The following is a 15,665-nucleotide window of genomic DNA, read 5'->3' as shown; positions in this document are numbered from 1 at the left end:
TAGCACCGAACCGTCAAAACGGTGCGATCCTAGCTTACAGACTGCCGCACACGTGCGCCAGTGTTGCCAAATGTCCCATGTTTCCGTGTTTTTCAATGAATTTTTGCAATGGAATCCTTTAAGATTGAATTTCAATTAATGTGGTTCCGCTTTTTTAGAGGTAGATGAAGGGCGTGAGGTAATATAATGCACCTTTTTCCATGAAAATCTTAAAAAATGTGTGTCTTTTTAAAGCACTGCTTCCGCATTTTTGTTATTTCATCGGCTGGCTACATTGCCGTCCACTGTCATAATTTGAAAATGACAGCTGTCAATCGGTGCGATGGAGCTTACACACTAGGGAAATCGGTACGGAGCGCACCAGTATTATTATTCCACTGTCATAATTTGAAGATGACAGCTGTCAAACGGTGCGATGCAGCTTACACACTAGGGAAATTGGTGCGGAGCGCACCAGTATTATTATTACCTGTCAGTTGGTGCGACGTGCATGCCCACCGCACCGCTATTAATAATAATTATGTGCGATGGAAGCTTACACACTATCGATAAATGCTCCGCACCGCACCAAGGTCGCGGTGCGGTGCGATAGTCTGTTAACGCTTTTAGATTGACGCGCTAATCTTGTACCTCGGCAGAGGGGAAATAGTGCGAATGCCGCCTCCCTTCCGTGTTGCTCGAAGGGATGGGTACATTTGATGGGTACGTAATAAGTCCGTTAAGGCCGTAACACACTATCGCACCGCATCGCGACATTGGTGCGTCGCACCCATAAGTGAGAGCGGGAAAGAGATATCTGTTTCTCGCTCTCAATTATGGGTGCGACGCACCAAGGTCGCGGTGGGTTGCGATAGTGTGTTACGGCCTTCAAGAACGCAACTATAAGGCCCCGTTCGCACGGCAGCTTTTTCAACGCGCGTTAAAAAAGCGTTTGAATGACGCAAATGGATAACCATGTATGTATTCACACGAAGGCGGTTTTTAAGCGCGGCGCTTTTTTATCGAGCACTGTTCGATTTTCGGCGTTGAGCGTTGGCGTCAAATTGAATAGAGCATACGGATCTCCGTGTATCTGTTCTCACAAGCGTTAAAAAAGCGCCGGCGCTGCTGTCAGTTGGCTGTCAAGTGTCAATTTTTGGTGTCAATCGTCAAGATTATTATTAGTTTCACCTTAAAAATGACAACTTATGCTTACAAATTCCTGAAATATTCAAGCTATATTCAAATAATACGTCGTAATAGCAAATAAAGTATGGCTTTGCTGAGATGCGTACGTGACAGTACGACTCACAAGTGATTTTTAAGCGTTCGTATGAACACAAATATTGGAAACGGTAAAAAGGCCCAAAGTCGGGTTTTAACGCAACGCTTTTTAAGCTGTCGTGCGAATGGGGCCTAAGTGAGAGCAAGAAATAAATATACTAAACGGACCCCGGTTGCTGTCCGGTACGCCTGTTTGTTACAGCCAAAGACATATGTAACTTCGTATAAGATGAGTAAAGTCTAAGGAAAAGACGTGCCTCGGAAATCAAGAAAAAGTCATTCTCGGATAGATGGCGCACACACCTTTAGCCTATGCTCGGCTAGATGGCATGACGACACCGTTTCATATTTAACAATTTTAACACATAGATATCAGTGAATGAACATGGGTCGAAACTCGGAGTAATTAACAATGGAGCCGCCATTAACAGGCGTTCCCCTCTGTCGAAAATAGGCGGCCAATGGTCAACCACATGTCAACCATATGTATGGACTGACGTTTATCTGACATGACGTACCTATACATTTGATGTGCCCCTCCCCCGCAAAAAATGGCAGACTATTTTGTACCGAAAATTTTAGACATGGCGTCTCCGTTGGTTATATCCTCTAAGGGTCGAAATGATATAAAAATAATAAAATCATTTATCCATATAATATAATTTTTTTTGATAATTTTATACGTTTTCATTTTGAGTTTTAGTCGTGTGGCGATAGATGGCAGTAAATTTACTGTGACTACAAAATTTACTATGACAGGACCCCTCTATACTATCTATTCTCTTTGGGTACAGCTTTTACTTTGTCCATTAAAAACGTGTCCAGACGACAAAATCAAATTGCCAATATCATCCACACGTAATATACAATTTCATAAGCGCTTATTACATCCTACACGGTCGCCCAGTACTTTTTGTAAGGATGCCAACTGCTCCACTAGGTACTGCCAGGGTTCAGCATCACCATCTATCTTGGGTACTACTCTCCTAAGTGCTCATCAAGATGAGTCGGATGACCAAAACATAATGTGCCTTTGTTGCACCAAACCTGAGTTCCACTAGGAACTGCCAGGGTTCATTTTGTTGAACTGCACGCCGACGTTGCAATTGGCGTGCAGTCGGCGTGTAGTTCCCATACAAGTTGCAGTCTTGTGTCGGCCCTAAGTCACTGAAGTTTGTATTAATATGCTTATATTTATTTATAATTTTAGCAGTTCCAAACAATAGTAACACTAAAGGCGCCATTCATTAATTACGTAAGACAATTTTTGCCAGTTTTGACCCCCTGCCTCCCCTATGTAAGAAATAATAAGAATAGGCTGACCCCCTCCTTCTCCCACCCCCCTATATTACCATATATTACGTAAGAATCTAAAGAATGAGTACCTACACGTTTGGTTTGTTTTAGTGTTTATTTTTCAAAAAAAATTTTTACGAATGTGATATTTGTACCTGTACAAAGGTACTTGTGCTCGTTTAAGCTAACTCTGCACCGTGTTTCATAGCATATATAGAGTGTGGAAGTATTATTATTATGTATTTTAAACGTCATCATTACATAGAAATTAAAAAAAATAACGCATCTTTGTGATCTTACGTAAGAACTATGAAAACCCCCTCCCTCCCATTGTAAGAAAAAATAAGATATGTTCGATCCCCCTCCACCCCAAAATCGTCTTACGTAATAAATTAATAGCGCCAAAACTGTTTCTCGAACCGAAAATACCCGATTTAAGTTTGCTAACACAACATGACTGATCAGTTCATCAGCGTCACAAAACATACGAGTAAATTGACCTCCACAGTGTTCACAGAAACTTAATTGCTAAATTGGGAATCAAACCAAGCGAAGCGAGGTGGGTCTGAATCCAAAATTTTAACCCACTTTTGTATTCATCGTTGTTAATGGCGTAAGCGCCATCGACATTATTGAAATTTAAAACACCACATAGGTATCGTTGTCTGAGTACCCCCAACATAAGCCTTCTTGAGCTTACTGTGGGGCTTAGTCAATTTGTATAAGAATGTCCAATATTTATTTATTTATTTACTACTAACGCCACCTGTTAGAGAAATAAATAATTAACATTAGCACGAATGTTAATTCATTATTTTGCCAACAGATGGCGCTAGTAGTAATACAAAGTGTTATTACTTTATTTTATTTTTTTAGGTTTATAAAATGATATTTTTATGTTTGATAACACATCTACACATGAATTTAAATTACTATGTTAAATTTCAAACCTAACAGTGCAGTAGTTTTTCCGTAAAGTGTACCACAAGAATGCATAGTTCGTCGAATAGTAATAGGGCTCGCTTCGCTCGCCCTAATTATTATTTATTATTATTAATGCACAGTACAGAACATATAATCAAACAGGTCTCTGCAAAACTGTATATCGACGCTGGAAAGGAGAAATTGGATAAGCGACATTTTCAGAGAAATTGAGTTATATACATCGTTGGAATCGCCAGATTTTTCGGCATCGAATGGACTAGGTTTCGTACCCATCTGACGACTTTAGTGTCGCTTATCCAGTCGCTGATTTGGAGAATCACTGGTAAATTTAAGTTACTAAACGACTTAATGTACAACATTTTTTTGAAAAGTGGAGATTAGATGAAAAGTTATTCGATGTAATGAACCTTAGAGTTTTTTACTTTTTTGCCAGTTCAGCTTTAGCTTAGCTTGGATAATTTTGCCTTATGACAACTAACCTTTCACTGTCGGTTAACTATTTTTACCTGACCGAATAATAGCTTTCTATATCATATGGATGAATTTACTTAACTGTCAAATGTGAATTATTGGCGTTTATCATTATTTACCTAATTTCAGATATAAAATTTTGGTCGTTTATCCCATTTTACCTGAAATTAGTTGGAAGCTACCTAGTATTTTTTTTAACTTAAGTACTTTCTTTTTGTTGTTTTTTTTTTCATAATATCAGAAAATGCCAAGTAACGGAAAAAAATATATTAATCTAAGGTATGAAAACACGAGATAATATTTTCTCCTATTTTGGTTTCAAATATAAATTTCCCATTCTTACTGGTAGGTACCTCATAATTAAGTTGACCCTTTTAAGCAATTTTGATCTCAAATAGAAATGGTACACTTGTTATCTTAAGACTCGTTACATAACTTATTATTTGAAATAAAGCTATACAAATTCCTTAAATATGCGTAGGTATGACAATCTTCCTTGTGGTTGATAACTATAAAACTCATAGAATGTAGATGTATCATAGGTTGAATGTGTCGCATAAGCAGCTTATCGAGTTTGAAATTGCTCCTTAAAAAGTGTTAGATAATTTATCTTGATTTGTTTTTTGGAAAATTTTACGTATATACTTTTTTGCTTGACTATAAAATAAGCATACTTTGCAATAAGATAGTTTTTACTCGATCAATTCTGACACCAAATTTACCTTGGAGTTTTTTACCTGACTAATTTCTTGTGAAAAATGTCGGTAAGATAAATTTACCTAAATTTATTTTTACGACCATTTTACTTAAGCGATACTAAATTCTTAAATAACTCATTTTAAGGTAAAATAATAATAGGATAATATAGAATACATCACTATAACTATAACATAAAATAATATAAAATATCTAATTTAGGAAATACGTCATCATTAGGAATTTTAATGATTTTTTTTTTAGAAAAACTTGCAGTTTTTTGGCTCTCCCGTAAAGTTAGCTGCGTGTCGCTTATCCAATTTCTCCTTTCCAGCGTCGATATACAGTTTGCCTGCAAGTAGGAGTCTCTACATAGTAGTCTGTTTCTATTAATCCTCGTCTACATAGTTTGGAAAAAAGTCCACCGCGACCAACAACAGAAACAGATAACTCTTCCTCGCTCTCACTTATGGGTACGACGCACCAAGGTCGCGGTGCGGTGCGATAGTGTGTTACCACTATACAGACAAGCGTACCGGACCGCTACCTTGGACCGGTCCGAGACCTGTTCGATCAAGTGGAAGGTGGTCTGCCGTAGGTCTATTAAGGCTTATACTCGGTTTAGACTCTCGCGCGAGCCACGAGAGGAGCCGCGAGCCGCGCCACGAGACGCGAGTGTGAACGGTAGGCTCGTGACTCGTCTCGCGGCTCGGCTCGCGCTCGCCTGGCTCGCGTGGAGGAGCGGTTTTTTGGGCACGAGTCAAAGGGGCTCGCGCGGGACGCGCGCTTGCGTTCACACCAGGGACAGGAACCGGTTACCTTAACCGGGGTTTTTCATAGGGTTATTTTAGAGGTGTTTATAAAAACCCCTACCATAACGGTAACCGCTTAATAAGGTAACACTTTGATTCGGTAACCGTATCAGATCGAGTTAACCTCTGTTACCGGTAACCGAAATAAAAACCCAGTCTATTCAGTTACCTCATTATGAGGTTTTTGACCAGTTCAAACGATTGTAATCTTTACGCACACTTAAATTCAACTTATTATTGAATAACCGAGGTTGGCATGGGCGGTCTATGAAGCCTCCAGCACAAACAAGTTTTTTTGCCTTTCCTTTGTTTATCTTTATACCTACCTGTGTGGTGTGTTCTTATTATACATATTATTATATTATAACTAAAATAATTAAAGTAAATAAATTAAATAAATTAAATAAATTAAATAAATTAAATAAATTAAATAAATTAAATAAATTAAATAAATTAAATAAATTAAATAAATTAAATAAATTAAATAAATTAAATAAATTAAATAAATTAAATAAATTAAATAAATTAAATAAATTAAATAAATTAAATAAATTAAATAAATTAAATAAATTAAATAAATTAAATAAATTAAATAAATTAAATAAATTAAATAAATTAAATAAATTAAATAAATTAAATAAATTAAATAAATTAAATAAATTAAATAAATTAAATAAATTAAATAAATTAAATAAATTAAATAAATTAAATAAATTAAATAAATTAAATAAATTAAATAAATTAAATAAATTAAATAAATTAAATAAATTAAATAAATTAAATAAATTAAATAAATTAAATAAATTAAATAAATTAAATAAATTAAATAAATTAAATAAATTAAATAAATTAAATAAATTAAATAAATTAAATAAATTAAATAAATTAAATAAATTAAATAAATTAAATAAATTAAATAAATTAAATAAATTAAATAAATTAAATAAATAAATAAAATTAAATAAAATTAAATAAATTTAATAAATAAAGTCAATAAAATCAACAAAATATAAATAAAGTAAATAAAATAAACAATTTTTTTAGTATTTTTTTTAGTTCTGACGGCACATCACTAAAACTACTTTAATGTAGCAAACCAGTAAGCAACCGATAATAAAGGTTACCATAACTGAATGAAAACCTGTTAAAAACCCTTAACAAAAACCCTATCGCGATGGGGTTTTGAGATTAACTCGGTTAAAGGTTAGGGTTACCGTTTCAATAAGGTTACCATTACAATCAGGTAACCGAATCGATTGGGTTACCGAATTGATAGGATTAAGCGTAAAGAGGGGTTTTCCGGTCCTTGGTTCACACTCGCGTTCGACTTGTCATTCGATTATAAACTTTATGCCGTGTCGTTAGTGTTTAAAATATGTCGCAGAATGGCCTGGATCATCAGATTACTGTCTATTTGTGGGCATCGCAGTGGCTAATTAGTCCTAGGGTTCCTCGAGATAATAAAACAGTCTAGATTCAACTGAGACACCATATAAGTCCATGGAAGTCAATAAACAACATACAACGTCCTTGTATTGCCAAATCTCTAATCAAAATCACTAATTAGGTAATCAAAACTAATATTCGGAAATCAATGCGTCTACACGTGTCAAGGGTCGATAGGAACTGTCGCAGGGCACCGCCCGCGCGCCGGCGCTGGCGCAGCACTTGAGATTAGGTGACGTCATCAGGCTTGACCCGTGGTTTGTGCACTGGGTTCCCGACAAATATATTAGCTCGACGAGCTTACGCATCATGAGACGAGCCTCGAGCCGAGCCACGATGCGAGAGTGTAATCATTAGCTCGACGGGCTCATGCGCTCAAGGCCACTCGAGGCGAGCCACGAGAGTCACGAGACGCGCCGCGAGACGAGCCGCGAGCCGAGAGTCTAAACCGGCTATTATGCTGACCGGATCAAAGTCGCAGTCCGGTACGCGGCGTACCGTACGCCCATCTGTTACAGTTTTTATTTATATTGCCGCTAAACCCGCGTGCTTCTTTTCACACTATACTAAAAGCATGACGGGCTCATGCGCTCAAGGCCACTCGAGGCGAGCCACGAGACGCGCCGCGAGACGAGGCGCGAGCCGAGAGTCTGAACCAACGTTAAAACGGCCGTTTTTGTTTTGAGCTCATAGATTGACGAATCCAGCAACATAAAAACTAGTTTGGTGTATTCAAAAGGTACTTAAATACACAAAACAGTCAGTAGCGGTCCCCTTTTTGAAATACCTGTAGCTAAATTTAAATAATCACGATTATGTAGCAGTGGCGCTAGTGTGCACGTTGATGGGCTCTTAAAAACCTGACCCCAACAAAAAAGAAAAAATACAAAAAAAAATCCCTCTCCGGGATTCGAACCCAGGACCATTAGCTTCCTGAACAGGATTACTGCCAATACCCGCTAGGCTAAACGGGTTGTCAATTCTAATTACAATGGTATCCTACCAGAGCGCTAGTAGTATAACCGAACTTTTGAAAGGGACATTTTTTTGTATGGAGTTATCGTTCTTCTCCTAGTGAGTATTATATTCTTTGGTCTGAACCGGTTACAAGGGACGCATTTATGCGTTAGAGGGAGCAAGTGATATTGCTATCTCATTCTACTGCATGGCTGCGTCCCTTGGAGTGGCCGGCGCTGGCCCATTGTGTACAGGGGTGAGGGGCCTTAACACAGTGCATCAGCACCTCTAGCACAACTGGCCGCGACAGGCGCGAGAAGAGACAGATCGGCGCGACTTGGCGGCTTGTCGCGTGTTGGCAGCACAACTCACGCGCGAGAGCCGCGACAATCTCGCGATCAGGTGTCACTGTCAGAAAATGACAACGATCGCGACTTTGAACTAAAATCCGTAGCACAACTGCCTATTTTGAGACAAAATATTCTCTCGGCTTTATGTCAATCCGCGAGTTGAAGTCTACGCGACTTTATAACGCGACTCGCTCTCGCGGGTGGTTTGCTTGTACTTTTTTAACTGAACTCATGATAATTATAACTTAAAAACAAGTTTCATATATTATGTAATAATATAATTTGTATAATTACTTATTGCCCTAAGAAATAATATAATAATAATAAGTCTATGCATGGGCAAACCGTATTCGCCGCTACAGAGAGCGTGTGGACCGATTCCAGCAGAACCGTCTTTTCCAGAGTGACCAAAGGAAGATGTACCGAAAGTGGGAGGAAACCAACCCTCGTGCGTCCGACTCGCAGCCACCGGAGGCTACTGTCATGAATGACTTCTGGCGTAGCATCTGGTCAGTGCCTGTCGGACACACCGAGGGGAGTTGGATGAGTGTTGTCGAGCGTGAGTGCGAGTCCATCGAACCTATGGGGGCAGTCACCATCAGCCCCGATGACGTAAGTTGTGCCATTCGCACGGCCCAGAACTGGAAAAGTCCTGGGCCGGATGGATTGCACCACTTTCGGGCTAAAATGGTTCCGATGCTCACACTCCTGCTTGGCAGCACAATTTCAACAAGCCCTCGAGCTTGGTTCTCCCCCACCTTCCTTAACAACTGGTGTCACCTTCCTGCTCTATAAGTCCGGTAGTACCACGGAAGCGAAGAACTACAGACCCATCACATGCTTGCCTACACTCTACAAGCTCCTTACATCCATTTTGAGAGCAAAAATCAACGCGCACATTGTCGCAAACAATATTTTGGCCTCTGCTCAAAATGGATGTAGGGTTGGGTCCCGTGGTACTAAAGAGCTCCTCCTCATAGACATGACCATCTGCCAACAAATCCGGCGGAACAGGGGGGCCCTCTCAGCAGCCTGGATTGACTACAAGAAGGCCTATGATTCGGTGCCTCACTCATGGCTGGAGAGGGTCTTAGAGCTGTATAAAGTTGATACAGCTTTAAGAGCCTTTCTAAGCGCGTGTATGAGGCAATGGACCACAGTCCTTCGTCAACCAGGAGGCGGGGATGGGAGCCCTGGCCCGCAGGATTTTATAAGGATTGAGCGAGGAATATTTCAGGGTGATAGTCTGAGTCCTCTGTGGTTCTGCCTAGCTCTGAATCCTCTCAGTACCTTGCTGAAGGATTTAGAACTAGGTTGCCGGCTTCGGAGAGGGGGTGAAGTCATTTCTCACCTTCTGTACATGGATGATCTCAAATTATTTGCACCAAATAGCCAAGACTTGGTATGGAGCTACTGAAAACTACCGAAGTCTTCAGTAATGCCATCAACATGGAGTTTGGTGTCGATAAATGTGCGGTTATGCATGTACAGCGGGGGAAAGTTGTAAATTCAACAAATTTACAACTTTCTGAGACAATGTCTTTCAGATCCATCTCTGAATCAGAAACCTATAAATACCTTGGCATGTCACAGTCGTTGGGTATTGAGGAAGAAGGTATTAGACGGTCGGTGAAGGAGCGCTTTTTCAGTCGGCTCACAAAAGTACTCAACAGTCTTTTGTCAGGAGGCAACAAAGTGCGCGCCTTCAACGCCTGGGTAATGCCTCTACTCACATACTCCTTTGGCATACTAAGGTGGACTCAGACCGAGCTGGATGCCCTGGATCGGAGGGTCCGACAGCTGCTCACCACTCACCCTATGTTGCACTCTCGCTCGTCTGTTATGAGATTGTACATCCCACGGAAATGTGGAGGTCGCGGCTTTCTAAACGCCAAAAATCTCCACAACCGTGAGGTGTACAATCTCAGGAATTATTTCCTCAACAACGAGTGTGGGATGCATTGTGATGTGGTGGCAGCTGACAAGGGCCTCACGCCGCTCTCCTTGGCGAACGAGAACTGGCGCAAACCTGTAGTACTAAGCACCGAGGACCGCAAGGCGGTATGGAAGGATAAGCAGCTACACGGGCGGTTCTACAAGGCCCTCACGGGACCCGATGTGGACCTGCTCGCGTCGGTGAACTGGTTACGATTCGGGGACCTCTTCGGAGAAACCGAGGGTTTTGCCTGTGCAATTGCGGACGAAGTGATGATGACGAACAACTATCGGAAATATATCCTGAAGGACGGTACGGTCGACATTTGTCGGGCATGCCGCCGTCCCGGAGAGTGACTCAGGCATATTATCTCCGGTTGTTCTCATCTTGCTAACGGCGAGTACTTGCACAGACATAACCTCGTAGCCAGAATTATTCACCAGCAGCTTGCCCTCCTATACGGCCTTGTGGACCGCGAAGTGCCGTACTACAAGTACTCACCTGCGCCAGTTCTCGAAAATGGTCGTGCCACGCTCTATTGGGATCGATCTATCATCACTGACAGGACTATTGTAGCCAATAAGCCTGACATCGTGCTGATAGATCGATCGCAGCGCCGGACCGTGCTCGTCGACGTCACCATCCCCCATGATGAGAATCTCGTGAAGGCCGAGAAGGACAAGTCCAGCAAGTACCTAGACTTAGCCCACGAGATAACCGCTATGTGGGATGTTGACTCGACGATCATTGTTCCTATAGTCGTGTCAGCGAACGGTCTCATAGCGAAGAGTCTCGACCAACACCTAGAGAGACTCTCGCTGGGTGGTTGGATCAAGGGTCAGATGCAGAAGGCGGTAATTTTGGACACGGCGCGTATAGTACGTCGATTCCTCACTCTGCGGCCCTGACCACCGGCAGCTTGGACCCTGCCCCGCTGCCGGCGGCACCCTAGGTTAGGTTTTTTATAATGTGTTTATATATTTTTGTTATGTTTTGTAAGTGTTTTTATATTTTACTTTTATACTCACATTGTAAAACCCTAACCTAAGACCCTAATTGAATAAAGAGAATAATAATATAATATTGGATAAGGAAGTATGGAACAATCACTAAATGCGCTTTACGCACTCCTATATCGATTATGCTATGCTATGATACCTACAAGTACCACAACACACCCATCATGTTTACAACTTTAATTTCAAACAGCTAGCTTGTAGGTACTCAATTAAGTAAATAGGTACATATGTAGGATTTTTTAAATTTCAATTCAGGTTCGTAAGTTTGTAAAAGTAATCCTAAGACTTCCTTACACAAAACTTTCACCAACCTAACAACGGAGCCCGCTTGCTTGTACATAAACGAAGCCGATGAGGTGGGTAGGTACAAATGTTCAAAACAAACTATCCAACTTATTAAGTAAGCCATAGTCTTAGTAGTAGTATTTAGGATCACGGTTAGATGTCTAATTTCAACAATCTCTTACTATTTAGGTACCGTTTGGAACCTTCCTCGACTTCAACAAAACATACCTACATGTGGCCTGTGCCCGCTGCATCGTACTGTAACAGAATGATGTAATACGTGGCTGTAACAGGATCATGTCCGGCTCAAAATCATGCTTTGTATGAAATATTATCAGTCATCACCCACTAAACCATTCCGTCCCCTGCCAACACCATACCGTGACGTGACTGGACCGACCCGACCAACAATATTTTGAAGGAGTCGTTACGCTCATGTCATAGTCTGCGTAGCATAGGTACGGTTATCATATGGTCTACCATATTGAAACTCCTCTAGATCATACCCGCGTTCTAGATGTTTCACTTCATGTTTGACAGGACCTGATACGATCATGCTATGATACGTTGCTGTCAGCATTAGGTATGAAGTGGGCCTTGGGGAGCTAATCATGGCTTCTAGGAGTTGTAGGTTAGGTAAAAAATACAGGAGTGAAAAAAAAAACAATATTTAAATTAATAGTATATTGCTTTGCCTTATATATTCTTGCAATATTCGACTTCTTATTATTAAACCTAATATATTATTAACATCTAGAACCACAATAGAGAAATTGTAAGAATCTTCTTTATTACCCTTGAAAAGTATTTTCTCTCTTCCTTTTTATTCGACATGCGGCGTAGGACAATTAAATATCACCCTGGAAAGAAAATTGGTTTGAAAACAAAAAAATAAAATATGGTCGTGACTTCATTGAGGACTATGAAATAAGCTTTTCATATCAATTTGTCGAATCATAAACAGTTACACAGTACACACACATGCCATCCATTATGGGCACAATATTTGCTTATGAAAGCAGAAAAATATAAATGATCGTATTAGATTCATATTTGTTACATATTTGCTGTAACTTATTTTTAAAATGTGTTTTTCAATTAAAAGACACATCAAGATTGTTTACCTTATTTCTAATGCTAAAAAAATGAACTATAGATAGGTACGCCATAACCATTATGGTTATTATAATAGTTCACTTCCTCGGTGGTGTTCTTAAAGCTAAAGCGCTTCTCACATCTTAGTGACTTTAGAAACGGACAGCTCCGCGTTTGAAACCTACAAGCTTGCCTAGTGTGTTTCTTTTCCTGACTCTCCACTTCGGGTCCCGTTGGCACATTCCTGTTAACAATATTTTCCTTTGGGTGCTGGGATATCCATCGTGTCTAGGATAATGCTGGACTTATTCTGAAAAAAAAACACAATTTACGACAGGAATATGAGAACCAAACCAATAATAGCAATTCGATTAATTATAGTTATTTACAGAAATATTTTATTTAAAAGGTTTATTAAACAGAAATTAATAAACTATATATTATATATTTTAAGGAATATTATCAAAATTTAGTATATAAGGCTCTATTACTTACATTTTTTTCATATAATTTCATTATAATTTCTCGTAATTAAATGTTGACAAAATTTGAAAGTTCCTTGACTTTGACAGGAAAAACTTAACCATCGACAATAAACTAGATTTTTTACCACCAAAGAACGAATGAAATAGCGCAACCCTGTTTCCGATTCAGTGTTGTCACATGTAAATAGCATTTATGTTTAGACTTTGATTCCATCGGGGAACACTGATGAGTCGCGCCGCGACTTTGAGTTCTCTACGCGGCTGTTGCAGTCGCGGGTACAAGTTGTGCTACGGAAATCGACAGATTTGACAGCCGCGGGAATGTCGACTCGAGTCGCGGTGCAGCACCTCTAGCACATCTTGCATCCGCGACTTAGACCGCGACTCGAGTCGACATTCCCGCGGCTGTCAAATCTGTCGATTTCCGTAGCACAACTTGTACCCGCGACTGCAACAGCCGCGTAGAGAACTCAAAGTCGCGGCGCGACTCATCAGTGTTCCCCGATGGAATCAAAGTCTAAACATAAATGCTATTTACATGTGACAACACTGAATCGGAAACAGGGTTGCGCTATTTCATTCGTTCTTTGGTGGTAAAAAATCTAGTTTATTGTCGATGGTTAAGTTTTTCCTGTCAAAGTCAAGGAACTTTCAAATTTTGTCAACATTTAATTACGAGAAATTATAATGAAATTATATGAAAAAAATGTAAGTAATAGAGCCTTATATACTAAATTTTGATAATATTCCTTAAAATATATAATATATAGTTTATTAATTTCTGTTTAATAAACCTTTTAAATAAAATATTTTTGTAAATAACTATAATTAATCGAATTGCTATTATTGGTTTGGTTCTCATATTCCTGTCGTAAATTGTGTTTTTTTTTCAGAATAAGTCCAGCATTATCCTAGACACGATGGATATCCCAGCACCCAAAGGAAAATATTGTTAACAGGAATGTGCCAACGGGACCCGAAGTGGAGAGTCAGGAAAAGAAACACACTAGGCAAGCTTGTAGGTTTCAAACGCGGAGCTGTCCGTTTCTAAAGTCACTAAGATGTGAGAAGCGCTTTAGCTTTAAGAACACCACCGAGGAAGTGAACTATTATAATAACCATAATGGTTATGGCGTACCTATCTATAGTTCATTTTTTTAGCATTAGAAATAAGGTAAACAATCTTGATGTGTCTTTTAATTGAAAAACACATTTTAAAAATAAGTTACAGCAAATATGTAACAAATATGAATCTAATACGATCATTTATATTTTTCTGCTTTCATAAGCAAATATTGTGCCCATAATGGATGGCATGTGTGTGTACTGTGTAACTGTTTATGATTCGACAAATTGATATGAAAAGCTTATTTCATAGTCCTCAATGAAGTCACGACCATATTTTATTTTTTTGTTTTCAAACCAATTTTCTTTCCAGGGTGATATTTAATTGTCCTACGCCGCATGTCGAATAAAAAGGAAGAGAGAAAATACTTTTCAAGGGTAATAAAGAAGATTCTTACAATTTCTCTATTGTGGTTCTAGATGTTAATAATATATTAGGTTTAATAATAAGAAGTCGAATATTGCAAGAATATATAAGGCAAAGCAATATACTATTAATTTAAATATTGTTTTTTTTTTCACTCCTGTATTTTTTACCTAACCTACAACTCCTAGAAGCCATGATTAGCTCCCCAAGGCCCACTTCATACCTAATGCTGACAGCAACGTATCATAGCATGATCGTATCAGGTCCTGTCAAACATGAAGTGAAACATCTAGAACGCGGGTATGATCTAGAGGAGTTTCAATATGGTAGACCATATGATAACCGTACCTATGCTACGCAGACTATGACATGAGCGTAACGACTCCTTCAAAATATTGTTGGTCGGGTCGGTCCAGTCACGTCACGGTATGGTGTTGGCAGGGGACGGAATGGTTTAGTGGGTGATGACTGATAATATTTCATACAAAGCATGATTTTGAGCCGGACATGATCCTGTTACAGCCACGTATTACATCATTCTGTTACAGTACGATGCAGCGGGCACAGGCCACATGTAGGTATGTTTTGTTGAAGTCGAGGAAGGTTCCAAACGGTACCTAAATAGTAAGAGATTGTTGAAATTAGACATCTAACCGTGATCCTAAATACTACTACTAAGACTATGGCTTACTTAATAAGTTGGATAGTTTGTTTTGAACATTTGTACCTACCCACCTCATCGGCTTCGTTTATGTACAAGCAAGCGGGCTCCGTTGTTAGGTTGGTGAAAGTTTTGTGTAAGGAAGTCTTAGGATTACTTTTACAAACTTACGAACCTGAATTGAAATTTAAAAAATCCTACATATGTACCTATTTACTTAATTGAGTACCTACAAGCTAGCTGTTTGAAATTAAAGTTGTAAACATGATGGGTGTGTTGTGGTACTTGTAGGTATCATAGCATAGCATAATCGATATAGGAGTGCGTAAAGCGCATTTAGTGATTGTTCCATACTTCCTTATCCAATATTATATTATTATTCTCTTTATTCAATTAGGGTCTTAGGTTAGGGTTTTACAATGTGAGTATAAAAGTAAAATATAAAAACACTTACAA

General features: G+C 39.2%; 2 long non-coding RNA genes across 2 annotated transcripts; one reads left to right on the top strand and one right to left on the bottom strand.

The window, feature by feature from the left end:
- Nucleotides 1-12,143: 12,143 nt before the first annotated feature.
- Nucleotides 12,144-12,847, bottom strand: LOC134791106 (uncharacterized). Its single transcript, XR_010144259.1, has 2 exons — nucleotides 12,757-12,847; nucleotides 12,144-12,336 (listed from the first exon to the last, which is right to left on the bottom strand). It is a non-coding gene; the product is annotated as an uncharacterized LOC134791106 (long non-coding RNA).
- Nucleotides 12,848-13,964: 1,117 nt separating this feature from the next.
- On the top strand, nucleotides 13,965-14,687 carry LOC134791105 (uncharacterized). Its single transcript, XR_010144258.1, has 2 exons — nucleotides 13,965-14,074; nucleotides 14,495-14,687. It is a non-coding gene; the product is annotated as an uncharacterized LOC134791105 (long non-coding RNA).
- The last annotated feature ends 978 nt before the right edge of the window (nucleotides 14,688-15,665 follow it).

This window comes from Cydia splendana, chromosome 5, assembly GCF_910591565.1.
Source record: "Cydia splendana chromosome 5, ilCydSple1.2, whole genome shotgun sequence".
Lineage (NCBI taxonomy): Eukaryota > Metazoa > Arthropoda > Insecta > Lepidoptera > Tortricidae > Cydia > Cydia splendana.
The sequence above is the reverse complement of the archived record's forward strand: the minus strand, read 5'-3'. Positions and strand labels throughout refer to the sequence as shown.